Genomic DNA, 23322 nt, shown 5'->3' with positions numbered 1-23322 from the left:
TGTGGAGAGTGCAAAACTGCAGCAACAGCCTCCTCTAAACTGAGTGCACGCTTCATTGTGTCTGTGCAGAAATGACCACTCAGACCAGGCTGCAAAGTATTCTCATAGACTTCAAAGGTGCACCTGAATAAACATGCTATACCATACATCCAATAAGAGAGAGGAGGCACACTCTTGATCAAGAAAAAACATAAGCGCACGCCTTTGATCTCCCCCCCCTCTCTCTCTCTCTCTCACACACACACACACACACATGCACATACATACATACACAATACCATTTTATGGTGGTTAGCTGTTTTATTGTCATGCATTTTACAAGGTAAGATAACCATGTCCTGCATTCAAAACCACTGAAAATGTCTATGGTGGTGCTGTGCCTAATATTGTGCTGGTGTATGCTGGGTAATCGCACAGCTAGCGACTGGGTGACTTTATTCACCCGCTTCGGCTGTTGTCAGTCCATATCCCCTAGATATGGACCATCTCCTGCTAGATTGTTCAGAAGGTTGTTATCATCCATCCAGATGGAGGATCACTAACAGGAGCGTGGGAAGACTCCAGAATCCACTCTGGCTGCAATCCGGTGGATACAGGAGTGTGTACAGGTAAGACAGTTTAAACGGACAGCATTTATAGAATGACTATTAAAAGTCAGACCAGCGAGTGTCAATAATGTTAATGTGGTTATGTTAGTAATACACCGAGTGCTAATATAACAGCTTTAAGATGCATTTGTAGATGTTATTACGTGTTTTACCGTCTTTATGGTGCTAGCTTAAAGTTACGGTGTAAACGTTAGCTTATATTGGAGTAAAGCTGTTACTGTTTAAACGATGTTAGCACAGAAATATTAGCTTCTGTCATGACTGACGAAGTTACTAGTTAATAAAGTTTCCAGTAAAGTGTTTAATTGCAGCCACAGACTGACAGCAAATATCTCGATTAGCTTCAGTGCATCTGTAATAAATATGTGCAAGTTTCAGTGCTTCGTTTAAACTGTATGATACTTATACTGACCCAGGGTCAGTGTAAAATACAATCCTAGCTGTGTGAACAAAGCCTGGCTCCTTTAATCCTGCATGAAAAACCTCAGGATGCAGGCTATTATTACTCTTTCCTGCTGGCACACCTGTCACACCTGAGAGTCAGCTAGAAACTTACAGTGACGTGGACATCATGCAAAGACTGCCAGACTCTGTAATACTGCGAATGATCAGTGACTCAAGTTAACACTAAACTTTAAACGGTACCTCTGTGTCTCTGTGTGCTGAACATTTAGGATTGAGTCAGGCTGCATCTGTGTTAGTCCTCTGACAGACTGGTGACCTGTCCAGGTGTGCTCTACCTATGACTACTGGGACAGGCTCTAGCTCCTGTAATAGAAATTTTATGTTATTCTCATTTAAAGCATTTAAGTGCTTATGCATATGCTTAGTTGTGACACTGTTATAGACTGTTCAATGAAGGTTTCTAAAACTAGATGAACTTACTTCAGCAGTTTGAGAAAACAACTCCCTTTACAGGTGCTGATAACGTCAAGGGCACAAAACAGCATAACCATTGATCCGTTAGGTTTCATAGCGAGACACGTGAAGTGGCAGAGCTGACATGACTGAACTGTGATGTTTGATGTGTGTTTGCTCTCCTGTGCACAGTAATAAATAGCATGATCACAGCTCTTTCTGTGTTGCAGACTTTATTTAAAAAATTCCATGACATCTACTATAACTGAACCAACCTGGTGCTCTTCATTTATGGAGGCTGTTGAGTCTGAATGTTGGATGTTGTGTATCTCGTGTTCTCTGGGCTTTGTTGTCCTCAGTCTTTTTGCAGGATCAGAAAACAAAACCGGGAGGCGCGTAAATGTTTCTTCTCCATGATGTTTCTTCAAATGTTTCTTCTGGATGATGATATGACCGTGACACGGGATGCCACCTTTGGTCTTGTGACGAAGCAAAGCTCAGGAAGAAGTGTGATTAAATGGTACCCACATGTTGAGAAGGATGTACAGGGCACCTGCAGCCAAATCCAAGCTTCAGCTTAGTTGTAGTTGCAGAATGCTATAGGACTGAGACATCTAAGGCATCAAATGTTTGATTAAACGGATGAAAAAGAGAAGTTTTTTCCCTATAATTATCACTTCTTAAAATCTGTAGCAACTTCAAGTCTGTCAGCATGCTGAGCATGCTCAGAATGTGACAATATATTTTTGTTCAATATTTAATTTCTTTCAGTTGCAATTGTTAAATGAAAAAATATATATTCTTATAATTTAGCAAACGAATTTATAAAAAAAAAAATACATATATCTGTATTAGTTTTAGTAAATTAATTTGACACCTGTATTGAAAATACCATATTGTATTCATACAGAATCAGTATGGTATCATTGTTTGTCTGTTCACTGATTGTTGAAGCTAAGAGCTACTTTGATCTGTTTAGATCTAAAGTATCCAAAGTTGAGTTCTAATGTTTCTTCACCCCTGTGTGTGTGATATGTGATTTCCTACATGCTGGCAGAGCAGAGCAGCAGTTTGTGCTCACAGATGGTGACGGTGTGGAGAGACGGTGGTATTTCCTCAGAAGAACCAGCAGAGTCACAAAGGACACCAGTCCATCTCACCACCTTGACTTGCTGACTGATGTTCGTCTACACTGCACAGAGGAAATCAACTGACCGAGGTTTGTCCAGTGACGTGTTATGAAATGTATATTTGTTTTATGCTTACAGATATGTTTTTCTTGACAGAGGCTCTGCAGAGGTTAGACAAAGCAGAGAAAACATGTGCTTTACATTTTACTGTGATTTATTGAGATATTTGTTGCCTGATGTTCAGCAGGAATGGAGAAATAGAATCAAAGGGAGATGTTTTTCCTGTTTTTGTAATGATGTAAGTAAATCTTCAATATTATTTATTTGCTTGGTTATATTAGGAGCGTTTCTGAGTGAGGGGGAGAGGAGTCATCATCCAGGTAAAGTGACGTGGATCAGTGGATACACTTGTCTCCCCTTTAAAGGAGACGATCCAAGTCATCCTTAAATGTTAGCGCTTTCAAATACACAAACATTTTTAAAGGACAAAAATGAACATCCAACTTTGACTGTAATACAAAATAAATCTTTGCATGTGTGTTTTCAAACTCTCAGATGGGCAGTATATCAGTCTTGGACTGTCTAACCTGCCGGAGCAGCACTGAATGACCACCGCACGAGCATGTTCCTGCAACATTCAGCATCTGATCCTTCATCTGTGTGCTTCTGCTTTTGGTAAGTAGAGTTACCCAACTCCAGTAACTCTAAACACATGCCATCCATTTCTAACGGCCTGGTTACTTCCTGTCAGTTACTTTAGAAACCATGTGGTCACCTGACCTAACACTGTTTCTTCTTCTTCTCCTTAATGTTGAAGTGTCAAATGTCAAACAGCTGGAGAGGAAACTACACCAGTGTACTGGGATGTTTCAGCAACACGTGCCAGATGCTGTTCCTTCATGGTGACATCACCAGAGACAGTCCCGCCCACCTCAGGACCCATTGATTATGATGATCTGATCCATCAAACCCCCAGCAGGTGAACTTTATTCATGACATAACACCGCAACAATGTAAAAAATTAAACAGCAACAGTCTAAATGTAAAGTGCATTCTAAAGTCCTCTTCAATAAATTGTATGCAAAGAGTCATTCAGGTCACTACAGAACCCAGAGTCTTCATCATTAAATCTCTGGTTGCTTCATTTTTTCTATCCTATATCAGATATTTTAAAGGTTAGCTTAGGTAAAGTTCCATTCTCATGGTGAGGCAAAGTGCTTTATGTGTGTGTGCCCGTGTCATGAACGGCTATAAAAGGCCTATAATTAAAGAACAAAGCGGGGTTTGAGTTCGAGTTGCGGCAGACTGTCACTACTTGTAAATGGAACGCAGCCTTCCTACGGCGGACAGCTAATAACAGGAATCGGACGCGGTCCAGCCAAGTCCACAGCAACCACCATAGCAACCGCCTAGCATGACCTTAAAAACATATTCTGTCTTCATAACTATCAAAATCGTGAAATGATTTGCAAAGTGTGAAAGTGTTACAGCTGCAGAGAGCTATGGCGGTATCTATGGAAGCTGTTTACATAGCTAATAATATACGATGTAACCATGGAGACAGTCAGTCACTTGAGCTAGCGGTGCATGTTTACTACAGTGAATAAGGTGATTGAGTGCACAGCGTCCACACTCTGCAGGGGGTAAAGACATTACTTCAATATTGTTTTATATTGATATATATTAGCCTTCTGTTGACCATCACCTCAGGTTCACCATTACAGTTTCAGATTACAGATGCACACTGTCTAAACACATTCAAAAACTCATGTCTCAGAAATAAGCACAGCTGTTCATGTTTGTCATTAGAGTTTTATTTGTAAGAAAATTATGAACTTCATATTGTGCATTAAATAAAAGAACATTTCACAACTCTGAGTCAACAGAAACAGGTAACAGAAATGTCTCTAATGTGTACAGTGTAGTGTAAGCATTAAAAGATCATAAAGGAAAAACTAACATTTATGTGAAACTAATTGTAATAAAAAATGAGCAGGTGCTTTATAGATTTAAAAGAAAGAATCTGAAAACAACACTTTTTTGGTCTAAGTGATCAAAGTAGAAAACAGAACTGATGTTCAAGAACAAACCGTAGCTGCACTAATATTACACATCTCGATCGTTGTACTGAACAGACATGTTGCTTTTAAAACCACATGCAGTGTGTGACCATGACTGTTCACTGAGACCATGAACGCCACTTCGCTGAAGCATTCTTCTTCTTCTTCTTGCCATTAAATTGGACGCAGAAGCAGCACGAGCTGATTTGATCTACTGAAAGGAAAAAGCAGAACATCTGAGTTGAAACCAGTCAGCTGAAATCATTAAGACAGGAACAAATTCAATGCAGTGTCTCAAGTGGCTTAGCCTGTTACAACTGTTGATACAAGCTAAATACGGTTAACACACAGTGTCAGGGAGCTCCAGTGTGGGAACTAGTGGCTTTAGGTTTGTAGTCATTTAACTTTCATCCATTCATTCATTTAATTCAGGAGGAAGAAATGCCAGGTTGGTGCAGGCTGGTTACATGCATTTGGTCCCATGCTGTCTTTAATTAAATGACTTGGTTCATTTTATGGCTGGGCTGTATGTGGGGTTATATCATGTTATTTGGGCAGGAGTACCTGTCCCCTGTTAGACTTAGAAAGTTTCTCCATAAGTAGAGTTTCTAACTCTTCTAGCACATCTGTGGCTGACAGCTTTTTGGTGGCTCTTTTTACCCCACACTGGTTGTGAGTGTGTAAATAGCCCCACTAGTTATTTTGGGTTGCAGTTAACTAGGGAGGAAGGGGTGGGTATGCCATGATTAGGTGAATAACAATTATATGTGATACATAAATTTCACAATGCATGCATATATCTCTATCAATTAAACCTGGCCTGAGGGCTGCCATTTTTTACATTCAGTTATTTCTCTTAGAAATGTTGGAACTAAATAATGAATGTGTTACAGTTAAAGTGAAACACTGGTCAGTGTAAATGGCTCATTGGGACACAGAAACCTTTAAATTAAACCTGATATCTAGTGTCAAACAATATCAAAGCTGTAAAAGATGTTTACATTCAGAATTTATAAAACTATGATTGTAAATAAATTCAAACAAGTGAGCTTTTCTCTTTGTGCTGAATATCAACACTGTGGTTTCTTAGACTGTAAGCTGTACTTTAGTGCAACCAGTTGCAGAAGCTGCCACTCCAAATGTCTTTTGATAACAAGAAAAAAATACCTTTTCAGTACACGGCCTGAAGTTCTTCTCCGACATCTTCTGCAATCGGCTTTGTCTGCTGGTTTGAAGACAATAAACCACAAAAAAGATGATTTAGTCACTTTGTCTGCGTCATGCAGCTCGAATGTGTCGTGTAACGATGTTGAATAGCCGTCGTTATCCCTCTGCTTTGAGCCTTTTATCAAAAGTTACAGCTAACTTCATGAAGTTGTACAAAAAGGCTTCATTTCGCCGAGACAGTGCGTTTCTGACTATTACATGCATTTGAATGGAGTTCTTGCACGAAACAAAGTATAAGTTTTCATTATGTGAATAACTTGTATTTTACACTGACCCTGGGTCAGTATCAACTTCATGAAGACAGCTGTAACTTTTGATAGAGGACTCACACACACACATATTTATGGCTTTGCCTTATAGAATTCAGCATCTCCGTGCTGAGGAAATAGGTTTTGCAGCTGTTTGAGCTAAGATTTTCAAGTTATTCACAAATTGAAAACCTATACTTTGTGTCGGGCGAGAACTCCATTCAAATGCATGTAATAGCGAGAAACGCACTAACGTGGTGAAATAAAGCGTTTTTCCATAAACTTCATAAAGACAGCTGTAAATTTTGAGAGAAGACTCACACACACATTGGGGGGATATTGAAGTCTATAAGATAAAGCCATGAATATGTTTGTCTGAGTCTTCTATCAAAAGTTACAGCAAGCTCTATGAAGTTGATGAGAAACGCGTTTCTCACTGTTACATGCATTTGAATTTAGTTCTTGCCCGACACAAAGTATAGGTTTTAATTTGTGAATAACTTGAAAATCTTAGCTCAAACAGCTGCAAAACCTATTTCCTGAGCACTGAGATGCTGAATTCTATAAGGCAAAGCCATAAATATGTGTGTGTGATTCTTCTATCAACAGTTACAGCTGTCTTCTTGAAGTTGATACTGACCCAGGGTCAGTGTAAAATACAATCCTAGCTGTGTGAACAAAGCTTGGCTCCTTTAATCCTGCATGACAAACCTCAGGATGCAGGTTATTATTACTCTTTCCTGCTGGCACACCTGAGAGTCAGCTAGAAACTTACAGTGACGTGGACATCATGCAAAGACTGCCAGACTCTGTAATACTGTGAATGATCAGTGACTCAAGTTAACACTAAACTTTAAACAGTACCTCTGTGTCTCTGTGTGCTGAACATTTAGGATTGAGTCTGCATTGACTTTATTTATTGAGACTTTAATGTGCTAAAAGCAGGTTGAAGACAGCTCAGAAACATTTGAAGATTAAAATTTAGCATTATGGCTGCTGGTGGTTTGTAAAGCCTATACTCAGCTGTAGTTTTTGTTACTAATTTATGTTTGTTGTTGTTTAACACAGATTTCAGAAGAGCAAATATGCTTAATAGTTTAACTAGATTTCATTTGTCAGTGTGGGACTGCTGAGTCACCTGAAGAACTCATTTCATTCATTCTCCACATGATGTTCATATACAGAAATGTTTCACAGGAACTGGTTCCTCCCAAACTGTGAACTAGTGTGTTTCCATAGATTATCTCTGTATGAATGTACTTTTAAATGAAGGCAAGTGTTTGTCCTTTTTTGTTCCTCAGTTACAGTACGTGATATCTTGATATCAGGCGGTCAACACTGGGGGAAGACAAGAAGCAGACGTACTTCCAAGAGGGAGCTGCAGTGAGGACACAGCCAGGTCACTGAGGTCAGAGGTCAGAATCTGAAACAGCTCAGGTTTATATTTTAGGGGTTATAAAAAATCAAAATGTATTTATGAAGAAACCTTTAAATAATAGTCATAATTATGATTATTATAAGAAATATCAAACATTTAAGTGGATTTTCTGTTACACATGTTGTATTAGCCCTGCAATAAACTGGCAGCCTGTCTTTGTCCTGTATCAGCTGGGATAGGCTTCATCCTCCCGCAACCCTGAATTGGATACATTGTATTCCAATTATGTAATCTGATCATTTACAAACTCAAGGTATCTAATCAAAATGTAAGTAATAATTATAAAATGGGAAAGCAGAAATAAGTGTGACATAAATGTAAATGTGTTAGCTGACATAGAGGACAGCTACATGTAGTCTAAAAAACCTTTGTTGTCAAGTTTGCAGGTATATCAGCACGAGACATTCTTACATAGAAGAGTCTGTTAAAGTCTCTAACTCAGCGAAGCATTATTGGTCCCGTCTGTTTGGATAAATATAGTAAGTTGATGTTTGTCCATTTATTGACACATTTTCTTAAGTGCTTATCCAGTTCAGGATCACAGTGGAGCTGCAGCTGGATATGTTCATTAAATAAACCTTACAAAAGTTAACAATAAACCTGCATCCATGTACGTTGTTGTCCACAGGATAAGAAAATCAAACTGGAACACTGTGGAACATGTTAATAAATGTTTGTGTGTTTATGCCTGTGTCTTTCACAGGAGGCGCTGGAAGGTTTCCCTAATAGTTCCTGGTGAATCAAAGCAGAACCATAAAGGTTGCTGGATTGCATGATGGCCTTACCCCTGAGCAGTCATCCTGTTAAAGGAGGAACCAGTTAGAAGCTGTTTTCAAAGTAGCTGAGCAGATTTCATCTCAAGTAAGCGATTAACTGTTTGTTCATCTGTTCTGCCACTTAAAGAGCATTTAAGGACGTCTTTTGAGTGTCCAGCTGAATTAATTCTACTGGCTCTCATGGTCATTTGTTATTATAGACATATTTTTCATGTTCATCCAGCTATTTAGTAAATTCTATCTATTTAGTAATATCCGTCAGCTATAAAATGTAATATAAATATAAAAAATATCTAAATATCTCCTGCACTTTATATTTTAATGATGTAAGTCTGTTATCGTGTTACATTAGCATTCCTCACATATCAATGAGATGCTGTACAGTACAATCCTACTGACGCAGCAGAGGGATAACGACGGCTATTCAACATCGTTACACGACACATTCGAGCTGCATGACACAGACAAAGTGACTAAATCATCTTTTTTATGGTTTATTGTCTTCAAACCAGCAGACAAAGCCGATTGCAGAAGATTTCGGAGAAGAACTTCAGGCCGTGTACTGAAAAGGTATTTTTTTCTTGTTATCAAAAGACATTTGGAGTGGCAGCTTCTGCAACTGGTTGCACTAAAGTACAGCTTACAGTCTAAGAAACCACAGTGTTGATATTCAGCACAAAGAGAAAAGCTCACTTGTTTGAATTTATTTACAATCATAGTTTTATAAATTCTGAATGTAAACATCTTTTACAGCTTTGATATTGTTTGACACTAGATATCAGGTTTAATTTAAAGGTTTCTGTGTCCCAATGAGCCATTTACACTGACCAGTGTTTCACTTTAACTGTAACACATTCATTATTTAGTTCCAACATTTCTAAGAGAAATAACTGAATGTAAAAAATGGCAGCCCTCAGGCCAGGTTTAATTGATAGAGATATATGCATGCATTGTGAAATTTATGTATCACATATAATTGTTATTCACCTAATCATGGCATACCCACCCCTTCCTCCCTAGTTAACTGCAACCCAAAATAACTAGTGGGGCTATTTACACACTCACAACCAGTGTGGGGTAAAAAGAGCCACCAAAAAGCTGTCAGCCACAGATGTGCTAGAAGAGTTAGAAACTCTACTTATGGAGAAACTTTCTAAGTCTAACAGGGGACAGGTACTCCTGCCCAAATAACATGATATAACCCCACATACAGCCCAGCCATAAAATGAACCAAGTCATTTAATTAAAGACAGCATGGGACCAAATGCATGTAACCAGCCTGCACCAACCTGGCATTTCTTCCTCCTGAATTAAATGAATGAATGGATGAAAGTTAAATGACTACAAACCTAAAGCCACTAGTTCCCACACTGGAGCTCCCTGACACTGTGTGTTAACCGTATTTAGCTTGTATCAACAGTTGTAACAGGCTAAGCCACTTGAGACACTGCATTGAATTTGTTCCTGTCTTAATGATTTCAGCTGACTGGTTTCAACTCAGATGTTCTGCTTTTTCCTTTCAGTAGATCAAATCAGCTCGTGCTGCTTCTGCTTCCAATTTAATGGCAAGAAGAAGAAGAAGAATGCTTCAGCGAAGTGGCGTTCATGGTCTCAGTGAACAGTCATGGTCACACACTGCATGTGGTTTTAAAAGCAACATGTCTGTTCAGTACAACGATCGAGATGTGTAATATTAGTGCAGCTACGGTTTGTTCTTGAACATCAGTTCTGTTTTCTACTTTGATCACTTAGACCAAAAAAGTGTTGTTTTCAGATTCTTTCTTTTAAATCTATAAAGCACCTGCTCATTTTTTATTACAATTAGTTTCACATAAATGTTAGTTTTTCCTTTATGATCTTTTAATGCTTACACTACACTGTACACATTAGAGACATTTCTGTTACCTGTTTCTGTTGACTCAGAGTTGTGAAATGTTCTTTTATTTAATGCACAATATGAAGTTCATAATTTTCTTACAAATAAAACTCTAATGACAAACATGAACAGCTGTGCTTATTTCTGAGACATGAGTTTTTGAATGTGTTTAGACAGTGTGCATCTGTAATCTGAAACTGTAATGGTGAACCTGAGGTGATGGTCAACAGAAGGCTAATATATATCAATATAAAACAATATTGAAGTAATGTCTTTACCCCCTGCAGAGTGTGGACGCTGTGCACTCAATCACCTTATTCACTGTAGTAAACATGCACCGCTAGCTCAAGTGACTGACTGTCTCCATGGTTACATCGTATATTATTAGCTATGTAAACAGCTTCCATAGATACCGCCATAGCTCTCTGCAGCTGTAACACTTTCACACTTTGCAAATCATTTCACGATTTTGATAGTTATGAAGACAGAATATGTTTTTAAGGTCATGCTAGGCGGTTGCTATGGTGGTTGCTGTGGACTTGGCTGGACCGCGTCCGATTCCTGTTATTAGCTGTCCGCCGTAGGAAGGCTGCGTTCCATTTACAAGTAGTGACAGTCTGCCGCAACTCGAACTCAAACCCCGCTTTGTTCTTTAATTATAGGCCTTTTATAGCCGTTCATGACACGGGCACACACACACATAAAGCACTTTGCCTCACCATGAGAATGGAACTTTACCTAAGATAACCTTTAAAATATCTGATATAGGATAGAAAAATGAAGCAACCAGAGATTTAATGATGAAGACTCTAAAACCCACTGTCTTGGCGAAATAAAGCGTTTTTGAACAACTTCATATAAATCGCTGTAACTTTTGATAGAAGACTCAGACAAACATGTTTATGGCTTTATCTTATAGAACTCAATATCCCCGTGCTGGGCAAACAGGTTTTGCAGCTGTTTGAGCTAAGATTTTAAAATTATTCACATAATGAAAACCTATACGTTGTTTCAGGCGAGTTTCCCATTCAAATGCATGTAACAGTGAGAAACGCATTGTCTTGGCAAAATAAAGCGTTTTTGAACAACTTCATATAAATCGCTGTAACTTTTGATAGAAGACTCAGACAAACATGTTTATGGCTTTATCTTATAGAACTCAATATCCCCGTGCTGGGCAAACAGGTTTTGCAGCCGTTTGAGCTAAGATTTTAAAATTATTCACATAATGAAAACCTATACGTTGTTTCAGGCGAGTTTCCCATTCAAATGCATGTAACAGTGAGAAACGCATTGTCTTGGCGAAATAAAGCGTTTTTGAACAACTTCATATAAATCGCTGTAACTTTTGATAGAAGACTCAGACAAACATGTTTATGGCTTTATCTTATAGAACTCAATATCCCCGTGCTGGGCAAACAGGTTTTGCAGCCGTTCGAGCTAAGATTTTAAAAGTATTCACATAATGAAAACCTATACTTTGTTTCAGGCGAGTTTCCCATTCAAATGCATGTAACAGTGAGAAACGCATTGTCTTGGCGAAATAAAGCGTTTTTGAACAACTTCATATAAATCGCTGTAACTTTTGATAGAAGACTCAGACAAACATGTTTATGGCTTTATCTTATAGAACTCAATATCCCTGTGCTGGGCAAACAGGTTTTGCAGCCGTTTGAGCTAAGATTTTAAAATTATTCACATAATGAAAACCTATACTTTGTTTCAGGCGAGTTTCCCATTCAAATGCATGTAACAGTGAGAAACGCATTGTCTTGGCGAAATAAAGCGTTTTTGAACAACTTCATATAAATCGCTGTAACTTTTGATAGAAGACTCAGACAAACATGTTTATGGCTTTATCTTATAGAACTCAATATCCCCGTGCTTGGGCAAACAGGTTTTGCAGCCGTTTGAGCTAAGATTTTAAAATTATTCACATAATGAAAACCTATACTTTGTTTCAGGCGAGTTTCCCATTCAAATGCATGTAACAGTGAGAAACGCATTGTCTTGGCGAAATAAAGCGTTTTTGAACAACTTCATATAAATCGCTGTAACTTTTGATAGAAGACTCAGACAAACATGTTTATGGCTTTATCTTATAGAACTCAATATCCCCGTGCTGGGCAAACAGGTTTTGCAGCCGTTTGAGCTAAGATTTTAAAATTATTCACATAATGAAAACCTATACTTTGTTTCAGGCGAGTTTCCCATTCAAATGCATGTAACAGTGAGAAACGCATTGTCTTGGCGAAATAAAGTTTTTTTTTAACAACTTCATATAAATCGCTGTAACTTTTGATAGAAGACTCAGACAAACATGTTTATGGCTTTATCTTATAGAACTCAATATCCCCGTGCTGGGCAAACAGGTTTTGCAGCCGTTTGAGCTAAGATTTTAAAATTATTCACATAATGAAAACCTATACTTTGTTTCAGGCGAGTTTCCCATTCAAATGCATGTAACAGTGAGAAACGCATTGTCTTGGCGAAATAAAGTTTTTTTTTAACAACTTCATATAAATCGCTGTAACTTTTGATAGAAGACTCAGACAAACATGTTTATGGCTTTATCTTATAGAACTCAATATCCCCGTGCTGGGCAAACAGGTTTTGCAGCCGTTTGAGCTAAGATTTTAAAATTATTCACATAATGAAAACCTATACTTTGTTTCAGGCGAGTTTCCCATTCAAATGCATGTAACAGTGAGAAACGCATTGTCTTGGCGAAATAAAGTTTTTTTTTAACAACTTCATATAAATCGCTGTAACTTTTGATAGAAGACTCAGACAAACATGTTTATGGCTTTATCTTATAGAACTCAATATCCCCGTGCTGGGCAAATAGGTTTTGCAGCCGTTTGAGCTAAGATTTTAAAATTATTCACATAATGAAAACCTATACTTTGTTTCAGGCGAGTTTCCCATTCAAATGCATGTAACAGTGAGAAACGCATTGTCTTGGCGAAATAAAGCGTTTTTTTTAACAACTTCATATAAATCGCTGTAACTTTTGATAGAAGACTCAGACAAACATGTTTATGGCTTTATCTTATAGAACTCAATATCCCCGTGCTGGGCAAACAGGTTTTGCAGCCGTTTGAGCTAAGATTTTAAAATTATTCACATAATGAAAACCTATACTTTGTTTCAGGCGAGTTTCCCATTCAAATGCATGTAACAGTGAGAAACGCATTGTCTTGGCGAAATAAAGCGTTTTTGAACAACTTCATATAAATCGCTGTAACTTTTGATAGAAGACTCAGACAAACATGTTTATGGCTTTATCTTATAGAACTCAATATCCCCGTGCTTGGGCAAACAGGTTTTGCAGCCGTTTGAGCTAAGATTTTAAAATTATTCACATAATGAAAACCTATACTTTGTTTCAGGCGAGTTTCCCATTCAAATGCATGTAACAGTGAGAAACGCATTGTCTTGGCGAAATAAAGCGTTTTTGAACAACTTCATATAAATCGCTGTAACTTTTGATAGAAGACTCAGACAAACATGTTTATGGCTTTATCTTATAGAACTCAATATCCCCGTGCTGGGCAAATAGGTTTTGCAGCCGTTTGAGCTAAGATTTTAAAATTATTCACATAATGAAAACCTATACTTTGTTTCAGGCGAGTTTCCCATTCAAATGCATGTAACAGTGAGAAACGCATTGTCTTGGCGAAATAAAGCGTTTTTTTTAACAACTTCATATAAATCGCTGTAACTTTTGATAGAAGACTCAGACAAACATGTTTATGGCTTTATCTTATAGAACTCAATATCCCCGTGCTGGGCAAACAGGTTTTGCAGCCGTTTGAGCTAAGATTTTAAAATTATTCACATAATGAAAACCTATACTTTGTTTCAGGCGAGTTTCCCATTCAAATGCATGTAACAGTGAGAAACACACTGTCTTGGCGAAATAAAGCGTTTTTGAACAACTTCATATAAATCGCTGTAACTTTTGATAGAAGACTCAGACAAACATGTTTATGGCTTTATCTTATAGAACTCAATATCCCTGTGCTGGGCAAACAGGTTTTGCAGCCGTTTGAGCTAAGATTTTAAAATTATTCACATAATGAAAACCTATACTTTGTTTCAGGCGAGTTTCCCATTCAAATGCATGTAACAGTGAGAAACGCATTGTCTTGGCGAAATAAAGCGTTTTTTTTTAACAACTTCATATAAATCGCTGTAACTTTTGATAGAAGACTCAGACAAACATGTTTATGGCTTTATCTTATAGAACTCAATATCCCCGTGCTGGGCAAACAGGTTTTGCAGCCGTTTGAGCTAAGATTTTAAAATTATTCACATAATGAAAACCTATACTTTGTTTCAGGCGAGTTTCCCATTCAAATGCATGTAACAGTGAGAAACGCATTGTCTTGGCGAAATAAAGCGTTTTTGAACAACTTCATATAAATCGCTGTAACTTTTGATAGAAGACTCAGACAAACATGTTTATGGCTTTATCTTATAGAACTCAATATCCCCGTGCTGGGCAAACAGGTTTTGCAGCCGTTTGAGCTAAGATTTTAAAATTATTCACATAATGAAAACCTATACTTTGTTTCAGGCGAGTTTCCCATTCAAATGCATGTAACAGTGAGAAACGCATTGTCTTGGCGAAATAAAGTTTTTTTTTAACAACTTCATATAAATCGCTGTAACTTTTGATAGAAGACTCAGACAAACATGTTTATGGCTTTATCTTATAGAACTCAATATCCCCGTGCTGGGCAAACAGGTTTTGCAGCCGTTTGAGCTAAGATTTTAAAATTATTCACATAATGAAAACCTATACTTTGTTTCAGGCGAGTTTCCCATTCAAATGCATGTAACAGTGAGAAACACACTGTCTTGGCGAAATAAAGCGTTTTTGAACAACTTCATATAAATCGCTGTAACTTTTGATAGAAGACTCAGACAAACATGTTTATGGCTTTATCTTATAGAACTCAATATCCCTGTGCTGGGCAAACAGGTTTTGCAGCCGTTTGAGCTAAGATTTTAAAATTATTCACATAATGAAAACCTATACTTTGTTTCAGGCGAGTTTCCCATTCAAATGCATGTAACAGTGAGAAACGCATTGTCTTGGCGAAATAAAGCGTTTTTTTTAACAACTTCATATAAATCGCTGTAACTTTTGATAGAAGACTCAGACAAACATGTTTATGGCTTTATCTTATAGAACTCAATATCCCCGTGCTGGGCAAACAGGTTTTGCAGCCGTTTGAGCTAAGATTTTAAAATTATTCACATAATGAAAACCTATACTTTGTTTCAGGCGAGTTTCCCATTCAAATGCATGTAACAGTGAGAAACGCATTGTCTTGGCGAAATAAAGCGTTTTTGAACAACTTCATATAAATCGCTGTAACTTTTGATAGAAGACTCAGACAAACATGTTTATGGCTTTATCTTATAGAACTCAATATCCCCGTGCTTGGGCAAACAGGTTTTGCAGCCGTTTGAGCTAAGATTTTAAAATTATTCACATAATGAAAACCTATACGTTGTTTCAGGCGAGTTTCCCATTCAAATGCATGTAACAGTGAGAAACGCATTGTCTTGGCGAAATAAAGCGTTTTTGAACAACTTCATATAAATCGCTGTAACTTTTGATAGAAGACTCAGACAAACATGTTTATGGCTTTATCTTATAGAACTCAATATCCCTGTGCTGGGCAAACAGGTTTTGCAGCCGTTTGAGCTAAGATTTTAAAATTATTCACATAATGAAAACCTATACTTTGTTTCAGGCGAGTTTCCCATTCAAATGCATGTAACAGTGAGAAACGCATTGTCTTGGCGAAATAAAGCGTTTTTGAACAACTTCATATAAATCGCTGTAACTTTTGATAGAAGACTCAGACAAACATGTTTATGGCTTTATCTTATAGAACTCAATATCCCCGTGCTGGGCAAACAGGTTTTGCAGCCGTTTGAGCTAAGATTTTAAAATTATTCACATAATGAAAACCTATACTTTGTTTCAGGCGAGTTTCCCATTCAAATGCATGTAACAGTGAGAAACACACTGTCTTGGCGAAATAAAGCGTTTTTGAACAACTTCATATAAATCGCTGTAACTTTTGATAGAAGACTCAGACAAACATGTTTATGGCTTTATCTTATAGAACTCAATATCCCCGTGCTGGGCAAACAGAACAGGTTTTGCAGCCGTTTGAGCTAAGATTTTAAAATTATTCACATAATGAAAACCTATACTTTGTTTCAGGCGAGTTTCCCATTCAAATGCATGTAACAGTGAGAAACACACTGTCTTGGCGAAATAAAGCGTTTTTGAACAACTTCATATAAATCGCTGTAACTTTTGATAGAAGACTCAGACAAACATGTTTATGGCTTTATCTTATAGAACTCAATATCCCCGTGCTGGGCAAACAGGTTTTGCAGCCGTTTGAGCTAAGATTTTAAAATTATTCACATAATGAAAACCTATACTTTGTTTCAGGCGAGTTTCCCATTCAAATGCATGTAACAGTGAGAAACGCATTGTCTTGGCGAAATAAAGTTTTTTTTTAACAACTTCATATAAATCGCTGTAACTTTTGATAGAAGACTCAGACAAACATGTTTATGGCTTTATCTTATAGAACTCAATATCCCCGTGCTGGGCAAACAGGTTTTGCAGCCGTTTGAGCTAAGATTTTAAAATTATTCACATAATGAAAACCTATACTTTGTTTCAGGCGAGTTTCCCATTCAAATGCATGTAACAGTGAGAAACGCATTGTCTTGGCGAAATAAAGCGTTTTTGAACAACTTCATATAAATCGCTGTAACTTTTGATAGAAGACTCAGACAAACATGTTTATGGCTTTATCTTATAGAACTCAATATCCCCGTGCTGGGCAAACAGGTTTTGCAGCCGTTTGAGCTAAGATTTTAAAATTATTCACATAATGAAAACCTATACATTGTTTCAGGCGAGTTTCCCATTCAAATGCATGTAACAGTGAGAAACGCATTGTCTTGGCGAAATAAAGCGTTTTTGAACAACTTCATATAAATCGCTGTAACTTTTGATAGAAGACTCAGACAAACATGTTTATGGCTTTATCTTATAGAACTCAATATCCCTGTGCTGGGCAAACAGGTTTTGCAGCCGTTTGAGCTAAGATTTTAAAATTATTCACATAATGAAAACCTATACTTTGTTTCAGGCGAGTTTCCCATTCAAATGCATGTAACAGTGAGAAACACACTGTCTTGGCGAAATAAAGCGTTTTTGAACAACTTCATATAAATCGCTGTAACTTTTGATAGAAGACTCAGACAAACATGTTTATGGCTTTATCTTATAGAACTCAATATCCCCGTGCTGGGCAAACAGGTTTTGCAGCCGTTTGAGCTAAGATTTTAAAATTATTCACATAATGAAAACCTATACTTTGTTTCAGGCGAGTTTCCCATTCAAATGCATGTAACAGTGAGAAACGCATTGTCTTGGCGAAATAAAGTTTTTTTTTTAACAACTTCATATAAATCGCTGTAACTTTTGATAGAAGACTCAGACAAACATGTTTATGGCTTTATCTTATAGAACTCAATATCCCCGTGCTGGGCAAATAGGTTTTGCAGCCGTTTGAGCTAAGATTTTAAAATTATTCACATAATGAAAACCTATACTTTGTTTCAGGCGAGTTTCCCATTCAAATGCATGTAACAGTGAGAAACGCATTGTCTTGGCGAAATAAAGCGTTTTTTTTAACAACTTCATATAAATCGCTGTAACTTTTGATAGAAGACTCAGACAAACATGTTTATGGCTTTATCTTATAGAACTCAATATCCCCGTGCTGGGCAAACAGGTTTTGCAGCCGTTTGAGCTAAGATTTTAAAATTATTCACATAATGAAAACCTATACTTTGTTTCAGGCGAGTTTCCCATTCAAATGCATGTAACAGTGAGAAACGCATTGTCTTGGCGAAATAAAGCGTTTTTGAACAACTTCATATAAATCGCTGTAACTTTTGATAGAAGACTCAGACAAACATGTTTATGGCTTTATCTTATAGAACTCAATATCCCCGTGCTTGGGCAAACAGGTTTTGCAGCCGTTTGAGCTAAGATTTTAAAATTATTCACATAATGAAAACCTATACTTTGTTTCAGGCGAGTTTCCCATTCAAATGCATGTAACAGTGAGAAACGCATTGTCTTGGCGAAATAAAGCGTTTTTGAACAACTTCATATAAATCGCTGTAACTTTTGATAGAAGACTCAGACAAACATGTTTATGGCTTTATCTTATAGAACTCAATATCCCCGTGCTGGGCAAATAGGTTTTGCAGCCGTTTGAGCTAAGATTTTAAAATTATTCACATAATGAAAACCTATACTTTGTTTCAGGCGAGTTTCCCATTCAAATGCATGTAACAGTGAGAAACGCATTGTCTTGGCGAAATAAAGCGTTTTTTTTAACAACTTCATATAAATCGCTGTAACTTTTGATAGAAGACTCAGACAAACATGTTTATGGCTTTATCTTATAGAACTCAATATCCCCGTGCTGGGCAAACAGGTTTTGCAGCCGTTTGAGCTAAGATTTTAAAATTATTCACATAATGAAAACCTATACTTTGTTTCAGGCGAGTTTCCCATTCAAATGCATGTAACAGTGAGAAACACACTGTCTTGGCGAAATAAAGCGTTTTTGAACAACTTCATATAAATCGCTGTAACTTTTGATAGAAGACTCAGACAAACATGTTTATGGCTTTATCTTATAGAACTCAATATCCCTGTGCTGGGCAAACAGGTTTTGCAGCCGTTTGAGCTAAGATTTTAAAATTATTCACATAATGAAAACCTATACTTTGTTTCAGGCGAGTTTCCCATTCAAATGCATGTAACAGTGAGAAACGCATTGTCTTGGCGAAATAAAGCGTTTTTTTTTAACAACTTCATATAAATCGCTGTAACTTTTGATAGAAGACTCAGACAAACATGTTTATGGCTTTATCTTATAGAACTCAATATCCCCGTGCTGGGCAAACAGGTTTTGCAGCCGTTTGAGCTAAGATTTTAAAATTATTCACATAATGAAAACCTATACTTTGTTTCAGGCGAGTTTCCCATTCAAATGCATGTAACAGTGAGAAACGCATTGTCTTGGCGAAATAAAGCGTTTTTGAACAACTTCATATAAATCGCTGTAACTTTTGATAGAAGACTCAGACAAACATGTTTATGGCTTTATCTTATAGAACTCAATATCCCCGTGCTGGGCAAACAGGTTTTGCAGCCGTTTGAGCTAAGATTTTAAAATTATTCACATAATGAAAACCTATACTTTGTTTCAGGCGAGTTTCCCATTCAAATGCATGTAACAGTGAGAAACGCATTGTCTTGGCGAAATAAAGTTTTTTTTTAACAACTTCATATAAATCGCTGTAACTTTTGATAGAAGACTCAGACAAACATGTTTATGGCTTTATCTTATAGAACTCAATATCCCCGTGCTGGGCAAACAGGTTTTGCAGCCGTTTGAGCTAAGATTTTAAAATTATTCACATAATGAAAACCTATACTTTGTTTCAGGCGAGTTTCCCATTCAAATGCATGTAACAGTGAGAAACACACTGTCTTGGCGAAATAAAGCGTTTTTGAACAACTTCATATAAATCGCTGTAACTTTTGATAGAAGACTCAGACAAACATGTTTATGGCTTTATCTTATAGAACTCAATATCCCTGTGCTGGGCAAACAGGTTTTGCAGCCGTTTGAGCTAAGATTTTAAAATTATTCACATAATGAAAACCTATACTTTGTTTCAGGCGAGTTTCCCATTCAAATGCATGTAACAGTGAGAAACGCATTGTCTTGGCGAAATAAAGCGTTTTTTTTTAACAACTTCATATAAATCGCTGTAACTTTTGATAGAAGACTCAGACAAACATGTTTATGGCTTTATCTTATAGAACTCAATATCCCCGTGCTGGGCAAACAGGTTTTGCAGCCGTTTGAGCTAAGATTTTAAAATTATTCACATAATGAAAACCTATACTTTGTTTCAGGCGAGTTTCCCATTCAAATGCATGTAACAGTGAGAAACGCATTGTCTTGGCGAAATAAAGCGTTTTTGAACAACTTCATATAAATCGCTGTAACTTTTGATAGAAGACTCAGACAAACATGTTTATGGCTTTATCTTATAGAACTCAATATCCCCGTGCTTGGGCAAACAGGTTTTGCAGCCGTTTGAGCTAAGATTTTAAAATTATTCACATAATGAAAACCTATACGTTGTTTCAGGCGAGTTTCCCATTCAAATGCATGTAACAGTGAGAAACGCATTGTCTTGGCGAAATAAAGCGTTTTTGAACAACTTCATATAAATCGCTGTAACTTTTGATAGAAGACTCAGACAAACATGTTTATGGCTTTATCTTATAGAACTCAATATCCCTGTGCTGGGCAAACAGGTTTTGCAGCCGTTTGAGCTAAGATTTTAAAATTATTCACATAATGAAAACCTATACTTTGTTTCAGGCGAGTTTCCCATTCAAATGCATGTAACAGTGAGAAACGCATTGTCTTGGCGAAATAAAGCGTTTTTGAACAACTTCATATAAATCGCTGTAACTTTTGATAGAAGACTCAGACAAACATGTTTATGGCTTTATCTTATAGAACTCAATATCCCCGTGCTGGGCAAACAGGTTTTGCAGCCGTTTGAGCTAAGATTTTAAAATTATTCACATAATGAAAACCTATACTTTGTTTCAGGCGAGTTTCCCATTCAAATGCATGTAACAGTGAGAAACACACTGTCTTGGCGAAATAAAGCGTTTTTGAACAACTTCATATAAATCGCTGTAACTTTTGATAGAAGACTCAGACAAACATGTTTATGGCTTTATCTTATAGAACTCAATATCCCCGTGCTGGGCAAACAGAACAGGTTTTGCAGCCGTTTGAGCTAAGATTTTAAAATTATTCACATAATGAAAACCTATACTTTGTTTCAGGCGAGTTTCCCATTCAAATGCATGTAACAGTGAGAAACACACTGTCTTGGCGAAATAAAGCGTTTTTGAACAACTTCATATAAATCGCTGTAACTTTTGATAGAAGACTCAGACAAACATGTTTATGGCTTTATCTTATAGAACTCAATATCCCCGTGCTGGGCAAACAGGTTTTGCAGCCGTTTGAGCTAAGATTTTAAAATTATTCACATAATGAAAACCTATACTTTGTTTCAGGCGAGTTTCCCATTCAAATGCATGTAACAGTGAGAAACGCATTGTCTTGGCGAAATAAAGTTTTTTTTTAACAACTTCATATAAATCGCTGTAACTTTTGATAGAAGACTCAGACAAACATGTTTATGGCTTTATCTTATAGAACTCAATATCCCCGTGCTGGGCAAACAGGTTTTGCAGCCGTTTGAGCTAAGATTTTAAAATTATTCACATAATGAAAACCTATACTTTGTTTCAGGCGAGTTTCCCATTCAAATGCATGTAACAGTGAGAAACGCATTGTCTTGGCGAAATAAAGCGTTTTTGAACAACTTCATATAAATCGCTGTAACTTTTGATAGAAGACTCAGACAAACATGTTTATGGCTTTATCTTATAGAACTCAATATCCCCGTGCTGGGCAAACAGGTTTTGCAGCCGTTTGAGCTAAGATTTTAAAATTATTCACATAATGAAAACCTATACATTGTTTCAGGCGAGTTTCCCATTCAAATGCATGTAACAGTGAGAAACGCATTGTCTTGGCGAAATAAAGCGTTTTTGAACAACTTCATATAAATCGCTGTAACTTTTGATAGAAGACTCAGACAAACATGTTTATGGCTTTATCTTATAGAACTCAATATCCCTGTGCTGGGCAAACAGGTTTTGCAGCCGTTTGAGCTAAGATTTTAAAATTATTCACATAATGAAAACCTATACTTTGTTTCAGGCGAGTTTCCCATTCAAATGCATGTAACAGTGAGAAACACACTGTCTTGGCGAAATAAAGCGTTTTTGAACAACTTCATATAAATCGCTGTAACTTTTGATAGAAGACTCAGACAAACATGTTTATGGCTTTATCTTATAGAACTCAATATCCCCGTGCTGGGCAAACAGGTTTTGCAGCCGTTTGAGCTAAGATTTTAAAATTATTCACATAATGAAAACCTATACGTTGTTTCAGGCGAGTTTCCCATTCAAATGCATGTAACAGTGAGAAACGCATTGTCTTGGCGAAATAAAGCGTTTTTGAACAACTTCATATAAATCGCTGTAACTTTTGATAGAAGACTCAGACAAACATGTTTATGGCTTTATCTTATAGAACTCAATATCCCCGTGCTGGGCAAACAGGTTTTGCAGCCGTTTGAGCTAAGATTTTAAAATTATTCACATAATGAAAACCTATACTTTGTTTCAGGCGAGTTTCCCATTCAAATGCATGTAACAGTGAGAAACGCATTGTCTTGGCGAAATAAAGCGTTTTTGAACAACTTCATATAAATCGCTGTAACTTTTGATAGAAGACTCAGACAAACATGTTTATGGCTTTATCTTATAGAACTCAATATCCCTGTGCTGGGCAAACAGGTTTTGCAGCCGTTTGAACTAAGATTTTAAAATTATTCACATAATGAAAACCTATACGTTGTTTCAGGCGAGTTTCCCATTCAAATGCATGTAACAGTGAGAAACGCATTGTCTTGGCGAAATAAAGCGTTTTTGAACAACTTCATATAAATCGCTGTAACTTTTGATAGAAGACTCAGACAAACATGTTTATGGCTTTATCTTATAGAACTCAATATCCCCGTGCTGGGCAAACAGGTTTTGCAGCCGTTTGAGCTAAGATTTTAAAATTATTCACATAATGAAAACCTATACGTTGTTTCAGGCGAGTTTCCCATTCAAATGCATGTAACAGTGAGAAACGCATTGTCTTGGCGAAATAAAGCGTTTTTGAACAACTTCATATAAATCGCTGTAACTTTTGATAGAAGACTCAGACAAACATGTTTATGGCTTTATCTTATAGAACTCAATATCCCCGTGCTGGGCAAACAGGTTTTGCAGCCGTTTGAGCTAAG

At 37.0% G+C, this 23322-nt stretch overlaps 1 long non-coding RNA gene across 8 annotated transcripts; it reads left to right on the top strand.

Annotated features, from left to right (window-relative positions):
- The first annotated feature begins 238 nt into the window (after window positions 1-238).
- Window positions 239-10391, top strand: LOC147320134 (uncharacterized). 8 transcript variants are annotated; one of them, XR_015131215.1, is made up of 11 exons: window positions 239-322; window positions 528-608; window positions 1826-1986; window positions 2524-2685; window positions 2938-3046; window positions 3152-3271; window positions 3414-3575; window positions 7433-7546; window positions 8273-8430; window positions 8858-8915; window positions 9869-10388. It is a non-coding gene; the product is annotated as an uncharacterized LOC147320134 (long non-coding RNA). The 8 variants fall into 8 exon arrangements; XR_015131214.1 differs by having other exon boundaries at window positions 244-608; window positions 9869-10383; XR_015131219.1 differs by lacking the exons at window positions 239-322; window positions 528-608 and having other exon boundaries at window positions 616-1986; window positions 7433-7539; window positions 9869-10391.
- The last annotated feature ends 12931 nt before the right edge of the window (window positions 10392-23322 follow it).

Source organism: Aulonocara sp. 'chitande type north' Nkhata Bay, linkage group LG10, assembly GCF_057382095.1.
Source record: "Aulonocara sp. 'chitande type north' Nkhata Bay isolate Kocher_YH1m ecotype deep benthic linkage group LG10, A_spYH_male_GT1.1, whole genome shotgun sequence".
NCBI lineage: Eukaryota > Metazoa > Chordata > Actinopteri > Cichliformes > Cichlidae > Aulonocara > Aulonocara sp. 'chitande type north' Nkhata Bay.
This window is presented reverse-complemented; position numbering and strand designations above follow the sequence as displayed.